This window comes from Barbus barbus (genome assembly GCF_936440315.1).
Source record: "Barbus barbus genome assembly, chromosome: 13".
In the NCBI taxonomy this organism is placed as follows: Eukaryota; Metazoa; Chordata; class Actinopteri; order Cypriniformes; family Cyprinidae; genus Barbus; species Barbus barbus.
Genome location: NC_136741.1, coordinates 7,180,039 through 7,192,848, shown reverse-complemented (window position 1 = coordinate 7,192,848; position 12,810 = coordinate 7,180,039). Strand labels below are relative to the sequence as shown.

The window sequence follows — 12,810 nt, the reverse complement described above, 5'->3', positions numbered from 1 at the left end:
GCCGTCTCCTCAGTCTCCCTCTCCCCCACTCTTTCCGACCTTTCTATCTTGCTCTCACCTTGAGTTTTAATAGCTGTATTAACACAAAATGATGATCGCACATTTCCACTTCTTTGACCTGCGTGACACACTCACACACCTGTGCAAAGAGGTCAGACCCAGATACGCTGTGACTGTAGTGACGTAACTAAGAAAAATGTGACAGTATCTACTAATGTTTGCTAAACCAAAAGAAGCCAACCACTAATACAAGGACCAACTAATTATAAGCAGCTGACAGATAGACAGATATGTAACGGTGAACATATTGATATCAGCCACATATATAGTGCACTGGTCTGACTGGACGTTGAAAACAGATGATGTCAGGTCTTATTTTTACCATTTCGAACAGTATAATCTTTGTTTGTAGGTTTCAGAAGAACTAAACATCTGCCACAACATTTAAATAATTGCCTTTATTAATTACAAGTATTTTTATTCATTACAGACAGACAGACAGATAGACAGACAGACAGACAGATAGATAGATAGAGGTGGAGAGATGGATAGACAGACAGTTAGATGGATGGATGAACAGACAGATAAATGGAGGTAGAGAGACGGATAGACAGACAGATGGACGGACGGACAGATCTAGAGATGGATATACAGACAAATAATATTGATATCAGCCAATGTAAGAGGTCTTTTCTTTTTTCAGTATCAGTTAATTATCAGCTATCCGTATCGTCCAAAATTTTTCATCCTGATAGAGCAAGAGAGAGGGAGAGTGTGTGTGTAAGGAGTGTGTGAATGGCCATTTCTCCCTGCTGACACAGCCTCCATCTGCCACTGAGCCGTGCAGAGAGGCACAGTGAGAGAGAGAGAGAGAGAGAGAGAAGGAGAGGAGGAAGGGAGGGAGGGCAAGAGGCAGTGCTGGTGTGATGGAGAAGGAGAGAGAGCGCTCACGCTCACCTTGGTGTCACCTCTGCTGAGCTGAACGGGATGATGGGATAGGTAGAGACACAAAGACGCTCTGCCCTCTCTCCCACACACACACACACACACACTCACACCTCTCTCCTCTGCACTCCATCTCTTTTCTGCTCGCTCACAAACGCACAGAGTAACGGCACAATCTGTGATCACTGGAGCTGTTTGAGCCAGATATCGTTTCTGGGGGATTTACACACACAAACAGGTGCACACACATGCAGAAATATGCACGCATACACACAAACCTACACGCGCCGTCTCGTGAGATCCCTGTCTTTCTCTTAAAAAGCGCACACACACATGTTGTAGAATACACACACAAACAGACACAAAATAGGGCAAGCAGAGAGATTTTGACACACTTCTAAACACACACACAGAGAGCCTGAGGGCAGGGTTTGAAATGAGAGGCAGCGTTTTAAAGAGCTCGCTGAATTCCACCTGTGATTAGTGTGGCTGCAGGGCTGATGGATCACGGCGGACACATTTCACTCGCTCGCTGCTTATCTCTCTTTCCCTCTTTTTCTCCTCTCTCTTTTCTTTTCTCTCCCACTCCTTCCCTCCCTTTTTTCCTCTCCGTATCTCTCTCTCTCATCCTAGCTCTGATTTTTCACTTTTCTTCTCTCCTCTGCGCTTTAAATCCTCTCTGCTCACATCGACATCTACACTAATGCCCCCTCTTTCTCTGTATTTTCTTTCGCCATCCCTCTCCCTCTCCGGGTGTGCCAGCAGGGAATGACCTAGCAGCTGGGTCCTCTGGAACAGACCAATAAAATACTAAATATCTCACTGCACATCACCCACACACAGACACAATGCCCCCCTCTTCCCTAGACCATCTGCACGCCAAACAATCCGTCCCTCCCCCCTGACACTCAAGACCCTTGTGAGCTGTAAACAATAGCCAGATATGACTGAGAAACGCTCTTGTTGTATCAACCGCTCTAAACCACCACCCTGATAAATGACAGACAGATAAATCAGACGATATTTGGCCATTTCCCAATAATAATCATGTTGAAGTTCTACCTTGTGTCACTTCTAAATAGCACTTTTTTAATGTTTTGGAGTCAATGTTGTGTGAAATAAATCAGCAAATTTCAGCATATATTTGTAAATTGCTCTGAAACCTCATCCTGCGAGTCAGTGTCATGGTGTAGCAAAACAAGAAAGCCGTAGTGATAACGTGTCCCACAAATACGTAATTACTTGTCGTTTTACCTTGATTACATATGTAAAAAGAAACGTGACAAGGCATTTTTAAATCCAATTGAGAAGTCAGCCAGATTCATGCATTTACATGCTCATTTTCTTCCAATTGATCCTATTATTTCAGGTTTACATTTCATTCAGATTGAGATCAATTGGATTGACTGAGGCGTTTACATGAAGATTGAGCCATCAATCTGATTACTATTTGGGTGCATGTAGCCATTGAGCTTTGGTGCTCATGTGGATGATGCAGGTTTGAGTCTGCCTGACATCATTTGCCAATCCTGTTCCTTTCTTCTGTGCATCCTTTCTCCACTACCGCTATCAACAGAAGCTGCAAAAAAGCCCAAAATCGCACTCAGAGACCTCCACCGTGGGCACGAATCAGCAAACTTCATCACTTCTGTTTCTAAGACTTCATACCTACCTCTCTCCCTGTTTTTTTTTCTCTATCTCAGCCTCTCTTTCTGTAATGACCTCCCTGAGGTCCAGTATCGCAGCTCTCTCTATTTCCAAGAGGTGAGGGAGGTTCTGTGAACGCACACCCAGCGTAATGAGCTCTCCCTGGACACCCAGAATACAAAAAGCTCCTGATATGCTCAGAGAATCTCCCCGGACCACCTTGGATCCTGATCGTCTCGGCTCCTGTTCTGAGCTCAGGGCCTACCGCGGGTTCTCTCTAAATACCCTGGGTTGAGGGAGGGAGACCCCTGGGTGGCTTGCTATTCTAGGGCTTGTGTGTGTGTGTGTGTGTGTGTGTTTATGTCTAGGAGTGTGAATGAGATAGGTGTGAGAAAGTGTGTGGTTGGTGTGAAAGGTGTGTTTATGAGGGATCAAATCTTGGTGTGTGAGAAAGGGGGGCAGTTAGATTCAATAGAATCTCTTTAACCTTCTTTGAGGGCCCCAAACTCCCCAAGAGCCCCTCTAACTGCCCTTAACCGCCCGATTCCTCTGAGAGAAGGGAGAGACGCCCGTCGGCCCACCTCAAAAACACACCCCCCCTCATTGCACCTCGTACACACACGTTTTTACACTCTAAATGGAACATAAACCCTACAGAGTAAAGCATGTAAGCTGTGATGCTGCTTTTCCTTTCTCACACACACACACACACAGAGTTTATGGCTACTGTTCAATAAGAGTCGTAAGTGTGTGTTTGGAACCACAGTCAGCGCGTCAAATTTGTGGCAATAAAGTAAAGCCACTCCTTTTTATATTTGCCCTTCAAAAAAGACATAAATAATGGCCTGTGTGTGTGTGTGTGCTCCCTTGAGGTGCGCATCCTGTGCTGAACACACACAGCGAGAGAAGGAGAGATGGAGAGAAGATGAGCACAGAGCAAAATGAAGGAAGAGCAGGGAAAAAACAGAGGGGAGAGGAATGAGAGGGCTCACACACACACATGCACGCGTGCACACACACACTCCCTCTGCGTGCAACTGCGGTGTAAATGTCATCATGTACACAGTTTATCCTCTGTGTGAGCGAGAGGTGCAGATGAAGGGAGAGAGAGAGAGAGAGAGAGAGAGAGAGAGAGAGAGGAGCGAGTGAGTGAGCCCACTACAGAGAGGTAGACGGGAGCACACAGCCTCTTCTTCTGTGTGTTCATTAGTATTCCAGCGTTCACTCCTTCAGATCCGTCCTCACGCCGCTTTTAGCGTCAGCACGGCAAAACACACATACACACAAACACGTACACCAGCATTAGAAAGAAAGTAGCTATGTTCGATGTGTTTCGCCCATCTACCAAATCATCTCAACCTCTTGTCTTTACAAATGACACAATAAACCCTACTTGCTGATTCCGGAAATAAGTTTGCCCAGACTAATTACATCACGTACGTGCTAAAGTCAAGACGTTTTGAGGGATGATAATTGTAGAATTGCATAAATGAAAATATATTAGAGTTGGGGTCTCGTGTGCACTTGGTCTTGAGCCCTTGATCTCAGTCTCAAGTCTCAAAAAATACATAAGTCTGTATTCTTAAGTGTTCTTAAGGTCTTTGCTATTGCAAAGAATTTGCATGAATTCTATGGCGCTTTTAACAAATGCAGTGCATTTGACCCATGAAAAAAAAAACATTAAAAACTGGCACAAATGCCATATTTGAACACTGTTACTCGTATTGTATGTTACTGTTATTTGTATGTTGTTATTTTATACATTTTGACTATATTATTTTGATGATTATTTAATGTTATTGCTAAACAAAAAAACTCATACTAATGGAGGTTTTAAACTGCATTTAGACATAACCAGAATTTTTGATATCATGGTTGCAAGAATTGCAAACCTCATTCAAAATGAAATGAAAACGAACAACTCGTATAATGTTTAGTTAGACCTCCTAAAGTTTACAATCACTTTCTGAAGATAACCTCCATCAGCATTTACTGAAAAAAGCCCTATTTGTGGAAAGTCCCAGAAATGTCCTAAGCTGTACAGAGTTCAGCATTTAGTTTTCTATTTATTTTTATTTTTTTTAGATGATTCACTGATTATATGGTCTTTCTCAGAACCTAGGCCTCATGGATCCTATTTTTAATCTGGTCTAGTGTTGACTAGGTACTTTGAACGTATTATTGTCTAATGACTTTCAATGTGTATTGTTCATGAGAAGATTTATTTAACATTGATAAAGTTTTGGAAGAGGCCTGAAAGAACTTACAAAGTGGTGTAAGTAGCATCTAAAAGATAGTATCTGCCATTTCAACTTGTCGTTGACTTGAAAACATTTTAAAATGACTTTTTCATGATTCATCTTCATCTAAGGAAAAGCCATTTAAAGGGAGACAGCGGTGGCAGCGAATGGTCATTTACCCACTCAGGAGAGAGGAAAATTACTCAAAATCAGATATTTTTCAGTCAACTGTTGCTTGCTTAATGGCATAAGTGGCCGCGTGGCGAATGCCTGAAGGTGACTGCTGGTTAATTTTGAGCCATTTCAGTATGTTTGTAAGAGCAGTGCCGATAAAGCGCTTGTCCTTTTATGCCAAGTTGCTCTGAAAAGCCCCAAGGCTCATGGTAACCACATTGACACTCCCACATGGTTCCACCATGTTTAGCTGAACCACAACCAACAAATAGGTAGTTTTCATTATTTCAAAAGGACACCTGTCTTAGGGTTGGGCCGAGTTAAAACATTTGTGCTGCTGAAGCAAAATACGTGGATTCATACGGAGCATTAGCGAGATATTGCTTCAGATTTGAGCACTGCCTGCTGTGGTTGTCTCAGTTTAGCCAGTGCACTATTTGTCAGTCTGTTGTAGGTGTAGTGTATTATACTGATTCTTCTGTGGATAGGGTGGTATTACTGGATGGATCTCCACGGTAACGGGGCGGGTGAAACTCAATCGGTGTCTCTCCATGTCGCTCCCTTAGATGGCCACCCGCTGATCCTGACCTTCTGGATGTTTTTCCCCTCTCCTTTTCTCGCTCTCTCCCTTCCGCTCTCTCAGCCCCATCTTCTATTTTCTGTATTCATTTATCCATCTTTCTAGTTGTGATGGATACAGGAGTGCCTACATGTTCCTGTTATTTTTGGCTTATGTTGTCATTGCGCTGCCACTTTAAAACACAATGACAACAGCAAATTAATAGCGTCTATCCACTTTGTAGAACCTGCATATGTGTATTGTGTGTGTAAAGCCATAGATGATAAGTGGGGGGGGGGGGGGCCTGGCTAAGGCAAGATAATAGGAGATTATGTTTATGATGTACTCTCAATATTAACTGCACTCATAACTGACTCATTCTTTCTCTCTATGGAAGATTCAGTATTTATTGCTGTATCCTCCAGAACATTTGGAATCAGCATGGCCTCGTACCCTGGCCGGGCATAAATATTTAAGGCAAGAAGGAACAGTAAAATTACAAATGCCAAGCAGAGGGACAAAGAGAGAGAGAAAACAAAAAGGGCCAATGACAAACACTTGAGGCACCCCATTTCAAACTCTCTCCTTCACTGTGTGGGTGCATATGTGTGTGTGTCCAGCATTTTGTACTGAGGTAATAACTCTCACCGGGGATCTGGAGGGCCCAGCAGAGTTCAGGTAGGGGTCCATTACACCTTTCACACACACACACACACACACGTGCGCACACAGAATCCAGCAGGCCTGCATTATTTGTATCAAACAACCGGTATGTTTTGCCTCTGACGCACAAGTACAGACACACTCCTACTGTACAGCACCAGCAATGAAAACAGACCCCTCTACCATGATTCCTGCTCAAGATCTCTCCAGCAGGAAGTATGAGCTATGAGCCGTCCCAAGGGACGCAGGAAAGAGAAAGAGAGAGGCCAGGAGCCTGACACTGCCTGGCCATGATCTATGCTCAAACATGCTCTCTTGCCTCTTTTTTCCCTTTCACCACCCTCTTTTGTCTTCCTTTGCTTTTATTTTCCGTTTCTTTCTCTACTCGAAATAAAGAGTACTTGGTTACACTGAACACACTCATATCCACTTTGTGCAGAGAAATGCCATTTCCTTTGCTTTATTATTCTCTTATCCCCTCTGTGGGAGGCTGGGAGGAAAGTTTGCTTTGAAGAGAGAGGGTTTAACATGTGCGCTAATAAAGAGCCGGTTTGCCCCTGGGCAAGATTGCAAGAGCTCAGTTCTCTCTCTTCCGTATAGTCTCCAGCATTTTCAGTGACTACAACTTATAACCTCCATTTCAAAACGAAAAGGATAGAGGAGTGTGTTTTTCCGCAATATGTCCTGACAGACCTGATTTCACTTTACAATTTCAACTCTCCAAAGAGACTGGTTGATATTCTCTCCATCCATAAACTTTTGTAATTCCCTCTGGGTGTCCAAGCAGTGTTTTGTTTTGTTCCTTCCTTTCTTTTTTTTCATGAGAAACAAAAGTTCATCCCTATAACCGATGCTCTTGCGAGGCTTCAGTATGCTTTTGTTTAGTTTCTACTATCAGTTAACACTATATTTACTTTTATGAACTTGGCAGAGACTTTTGCTAAGCAACTTATTTTACATTTTCTCGAATCTCAAATTTTAAACCTGTATATCCTTAATTTGAAATGCTGGATGTAACATTCTAGTTACATTCTAGTAACATTTCCTTTTTTAATGACATCAAATCATAAAATAAACTAAATGAATTGATTGCATGTTATGGAGATCATAAATCTGTCACATGTTATACATGTCACAATTAACTGCATATATCAATATTTGCTGAGAAAAGTTACCAAATTAAAATAAATCAAACAGGTTAAATTATTGTGGTAGATAAGTAAACCACTGAAGAGACAAAAAAAGATGTATTCTGTAATTAAGTCACCAATCTGTCTGAACTAGACATAAGGACTTTTAAAGAACAATGTTATTTTATTATTTCTCTAATTGTACAGTATTTCTTTTTAGTTGTCATTCAAATTTCAGTTTACATTTTAGTAATTTTGCCATGTGCTTTGTCATTATTATTAGTTTTATTTTATTATTATTTCTGTTCAGCTTTAATTTATTGTTAGTTTACTTCAAATTATACTTCTTATTTTTAATTAAAGTTTTTCATCTTTAATTTTTTTTTCTATATTTATTTTAAACAGTTTTATGCTATGCTTACTACTATAGTAACAACACTACTATAGACGTATCTCTGTTTCATAGTTGTTCATTGCCACCTGCTAATGCGGTTTGATGAAGCACGCTGCCTGTAAGTCAGAGGGCATGATTAAATGTGCCAATTCTTTTAACACCTTATTTTTTGTAATTAATTGTAGTAAATGAAGGTGTTAAACTGACAGCCCCCAAAACAAGTTTTTCTCCAATTTGTTTTTCTAGGGCAATGCCTTGGCATTAAAAGACGTGCACGGTGCTGCCTCAAAGCATGATTACCTTGTAAGTCAGACATACAGGAATGTTAGTGTGATTCATGCTGAAATCCTGACCCGTCTCGCCTTCACTAAACGAGCAGAGCTGTTGAGCACTGATGACCCTTCACGCCTTCCTACAATTCCCAGAAATCAATGCTCGGATGGAGCTTCCATTACCATTATTGATGGCTGAGACTGCTGCCAATGCGAGAGGCCGCAGTGATGTGTAGCTGAGGAGCTGAGAGCCTGTCTTTGTCTCGCTGTCTTTGTCTGTCTCTGTTTTTCCCTATCTCATTCTCTCTCTCTTGCCATCCTTATATTTCTTTCCATATATATAGTTTCCTCTGGAGTGTGAATGGAACGCTTTTCTAATAAAAGTCATCTGTAAGCCACCACACAGACACACACGCACTCTCTCTCACACACACGCACATCTGAGGAAGCACTTGGTCTACACACAGCTGCATGTTCACCTGAGGCAGCTGCAGTCCGTTTCTCAGTCTTTAAGCACTCCAGAACTCAAACTCTACATTGTCACTTGTTAGTGGTATAGACAGAGAGAATGAGAGGGAGAAGAGAGTGGAAAGAAACGTCCTTGTATTTCTGTCACTCTCTGAAACCACCAGGGAGCTGGGGAATGAAACGATGCAGCCGAGCAGAGAGCCCTGAGAGGCTGCCGCCCGCCTAGCGTCACCACTAACACCACGACCAGCATCCGCGCTACCAATTAGCCTGAGCCCACACAGGGAGAGAGAGAAACCAGCTGATTTGTTTGTTCCAAAGCACAAGCTCTCTCCACGGCTGCGGTTCGTTCGAGAGACTCGGCTGTGAAAATGAATGGCCAAATTAAAGATCTTAACAAATTCAACAAAAAAACAAAGCACGCTTAAGAAATGTCAACCTAACAATTGCCTTTGGAGAGCTTTGTTTCAGCTAATTGGGAGGGAGAGGGGTGAGAAGAGGGGCTCACATCCTAAGAATGAAATTAAATTAGGTTTAAATCGGCTGAATCTGTGTTCACCCTTTTCGGTTACAGCTTCCAATTACCCGAAACAAACACAGAGGTGCATAACCGTGACAAATGACTTCAAAACTGGAAAACTGGTCTTGCAAAAAATGCAAAGTCACAGGAAGGTTTTAAAAACAAAAAGTGAGAATTATGGAGCAAATACTCACTGAGTGGGAATGTCCTCAGCTGTGTGACATCACTGCTTGTCCACCTATAGGAGACCGGGAAAAAGAAACAGAAAGGAAAGTGTTTTAATGGCACATTTGGTCACTAAACAGAAGCAAAACTGAGGTAAACTGTCCTAAATTACACTTAATAATAAGCTTCGGCCTCAAGGCAAAAAGTCAACGGGAATAGTTTCAGCGCTGCGGCTGGAGTAATACAGTGTGTTTACACCCAACCTGTGGCTGCCAATGGTTTTAAAGTAAGAAAAACACTCGCATACGTACACAAAGACACTGACAACCACTTTTCACATGCCCACACAAGTAAAGCAAAAACACATAAATGTGTGAATGCTCATACACGCACCCGGTTCCTTCTTTTTTCCTGCTAAACCTGTTGGAATTACAGTACGGCTTTAAAACCCAGGGTGTGTGGGACGTTTTTCTAAGCACACACACTGTCTTGTGCAGAAAACCAGCCTGCTCCAGTTTTCTCACAGCATTTGTGTGCGTTTCTGTCTGTTTGTTTGTGTGTGTGAGAGAATTATCAGGAACATCACAGCAGTGAGACAAAGGTGAAACAGACACACAAATCAGATTCGGTTTCCTATCTCCTCAATCTGCACAGATAACAAGTTGCACATACACACACTGCTCAGAAACAAACACCACATGCACAATGAGGAAAAAAACTTAAATTACCACCACAAACAAACAGCAGACGCACTCCGAGTAATCTGTGGCTGGGCAGTTAGTTCCTCTTTTTATTTCTTTAAAACAATTCCATCTGGGCAGAGTTAGATGTCTGGAACAGTTTACCACTGTTTGCTACACACTGAGCCAGGCTGTGACTGACAGCATCCGCACGTCAATCAAAATCCGACTCATCCGTCTACAGTGGAGGCGCTCCATCGCCACATTGGCCAAGGACACGCGCGGCGTTAGAGCTGATGTCACTGGGGGGGGGGGGGGGGGGGGGGGGTTCAGCCGTAATGACAGCTCGCAGAGACGAAGTCTGAGATAATGGCGAGTGCGCTGGTGGGGTTGATCATTTCCTACACGATACGACACGGCCTGATCATTACCACAATAACACGGCGCTACTGCAAACGAAGGCCAGAATTTGTGCGTAGTGACTCAAAGCTCGCTCTGCGAGCACTGAGCTCTCCCCAAACATCTTCATCTATCCTGAGGACCAGCTAATCAAAAACGTCTTGACGCTACTTTTTTTATTGACTTGCCTAGGGGGAGGAATTTAGATGAAATGATAACGCACCCCCTTCGGATAGACTGCAAAGTGTGCGCAGCTGTGAGGATGGTGTGCAAGGAGAAAGACGGGAGGGGAGTTTTTTTTTTCCTTTTTGTTCTTTTTGCTCCAGGTTGATACTTCCTGTCGGAGGAGCCGGTCCTTTAGGGAGCACCTTGCCACGACTGCAGACGTTTAGCTCCAACCCTTCAGAGAAACAGGCAAGTCCCGACAATCTATCTCCTGTGGAATCGTCTCACCCGTCCAGTTTCAGGAAACTGATCCCTAAATAGAAGTGATTCATCTTTTTTCATACAATATGAGCACACACAGCACAAAGAGACTTCTTTTTCCTTTTCTCTCGCTTTCTCATGTCTTTCTTGCTCTCTCTCCCTCTCTTTGCTCTCTATGATTCAGTGTGGCTGCAGGGCAGAGTCTTTTATCGCTGTATTATGCCCAGCTGAAAGCTGACAAAATGGAATCTGTGAGTTCTGTGACTGCGAAAAAAAACAGCCTTGGACCAGATCTCTTTCTCTCTTGTTGATAATCTTTTTCTTTCATCATTAGGCCGATTGCGGTTTATCCAGGAGAAAAGGAGGGATGGGAAAAAAGATAAACAAAGAGGGAAAAAAAGGACATGGCCATCCAGAGGGCAAAAAAAACTCCCTCATACCTGGAAACACTTCCTCAAAAATGGCCACTAGACAATTAGCTCCATCTGAGAGAGGGGAGGGGGTGCGCTATAACTTAAACTGCCCACACAGGAGGTCATCACTCACACGCTAATGGAAGAACCGTGCTACACACGCACACACACAAAGAGTCGCTCTCTCTAACACAAGGACACAGCAATCATCTTTGAACGGATTGCTAAACACTGCGGTAATTTAACTTTACATTTGTGGTAAAAGTTCATCTGTGCAGAACACAGCAACTCAAATTAATATTCAACCCATTTCCTATCCTCGATTTCCTTCACCTTTGAAGTCTGGTGGAAATGAAGACCAGATGGAAGCAAAAGGAAGAACAAGAGTGAACGAAAGAGAGAGAGAAAAAAATGAAATGGAGCGCATTTTAAACAAAGGTAGAACATGTGGGAAAGTTTCTGAAGCTCTGCAGTCATCGCCAGACACGGCAGGAACAGAAAACATGTTTTAGGCACTCCCAGATATGAAAACAAACAAACTAATGGCAAAATGATCAGAGGCTTTACTTTAGGTTAGCCTTTAAGTGAAATCCTGTAAAATGCATGTGAAATGCAAAGCCTTACAAGAGATTTTGAGAACACTTGAAAGGTTTGTTCACTAGTCAGTCCAATGTCATATTTTAAAACATTTCAATGATAGTTGAGAATTGTCACACACACACTTTTAATTGTCTCTATGATGATATTACAAAGTTATAAGTGCAACATGTTAAAGGAAATATGAGAAAAAAGGGTAATGTAAGGTGTTTCATCCTGCTCTTAATATCATCTGTTGTTGACTCCTCAAGCATCATATAGCCAAATGTGCAATCCATGATGAGAAACCCAAGAACTTGCAAAGAACAGTGGGTAGTTTTCACTTCCCTGAACAAACCAGAGACTTATGTACAACTATTAAGTGTACATAGAGTCACTGATGCTTGTAGAGGCAACATATGGTATTATGAAACAAGGTAATTATTTGAGTAAGTTCAGTTATTATTTTGTTTTGTGGAATCTATTTGTAAATGCATTGTTACGCGCTCTTATTTTTTTTTTTTTATGAAAAATAAAATAAACAATGTCCAAACATCATTTTAAACTCTTTAAGGCCACTTTATATCAAGCCAAGTATATACTGGCACAATACCAACATTTAATAAAACAAAGATAACAGCCTTACATGTGACCATATTATTTGAACAACATGTACCCTAATTGAGAGCCCTGAACAATAACACTGGCAGTCTAAAGAAGCCGATCACAGATTAAACGCTGTCCACGAATTAAGTTAAGCGCTAAAGAACGTGAAGCAGCAGAATACCGTGTAATCAAACAGGCCTTGAGATTTCTCTGTGTGAAGGTCAATCCTGCTGCCTATGCAGCTGTCACGCCTTCCTCTCAAACACACGCACACATACGAACAAACACACTGACACACACAAACGAACCAGATAGTCATCTATCATCCCTAAGCTCAACACACCCAACGTGAAAGCTCTCGCCATCAACCTGACATCAATCCAGTGAAGCAGCAACAATGACAAAAAATGCCTGCCTTTTAAAATAAATATGAAATATGTTTCCAACAAATATTACAATATATTAGGGACATGATGTCACTTGGTCTAAAGTATGCTGAGGAAGGTGATTGCAGTTGTTGTTCTGGTAAATCT

At 42.2% G+C, this 12,810-nt stretch overlaps 1 protein-coding gene across 12 annotated transcripts in view; it reads right to left on the bottom strand.

The window, feature by feature from the left end:
* LOC306879471 (bromodomain adjacent to zinc finger domain protein 2B-like) overlaps positions 1-12,810 on the bottom strand; it is an 81,841-nt gene that overhangs the window by 59,819 nt on the left and 9,212 nt on the right. For all 12 annotated transcript variants that reach the window (XM_079432434.1, XM_079432445.1, XM_079432440.1 and 9 more), the window contains exon 2: positions 9,207-9,250. The gene's annotated coding sequence lies outside the window, so the exon portion shown is untranslated. The remainder of the gene's footprint in view (positions 1-9,206; positions 9,251-12,810) is intronic.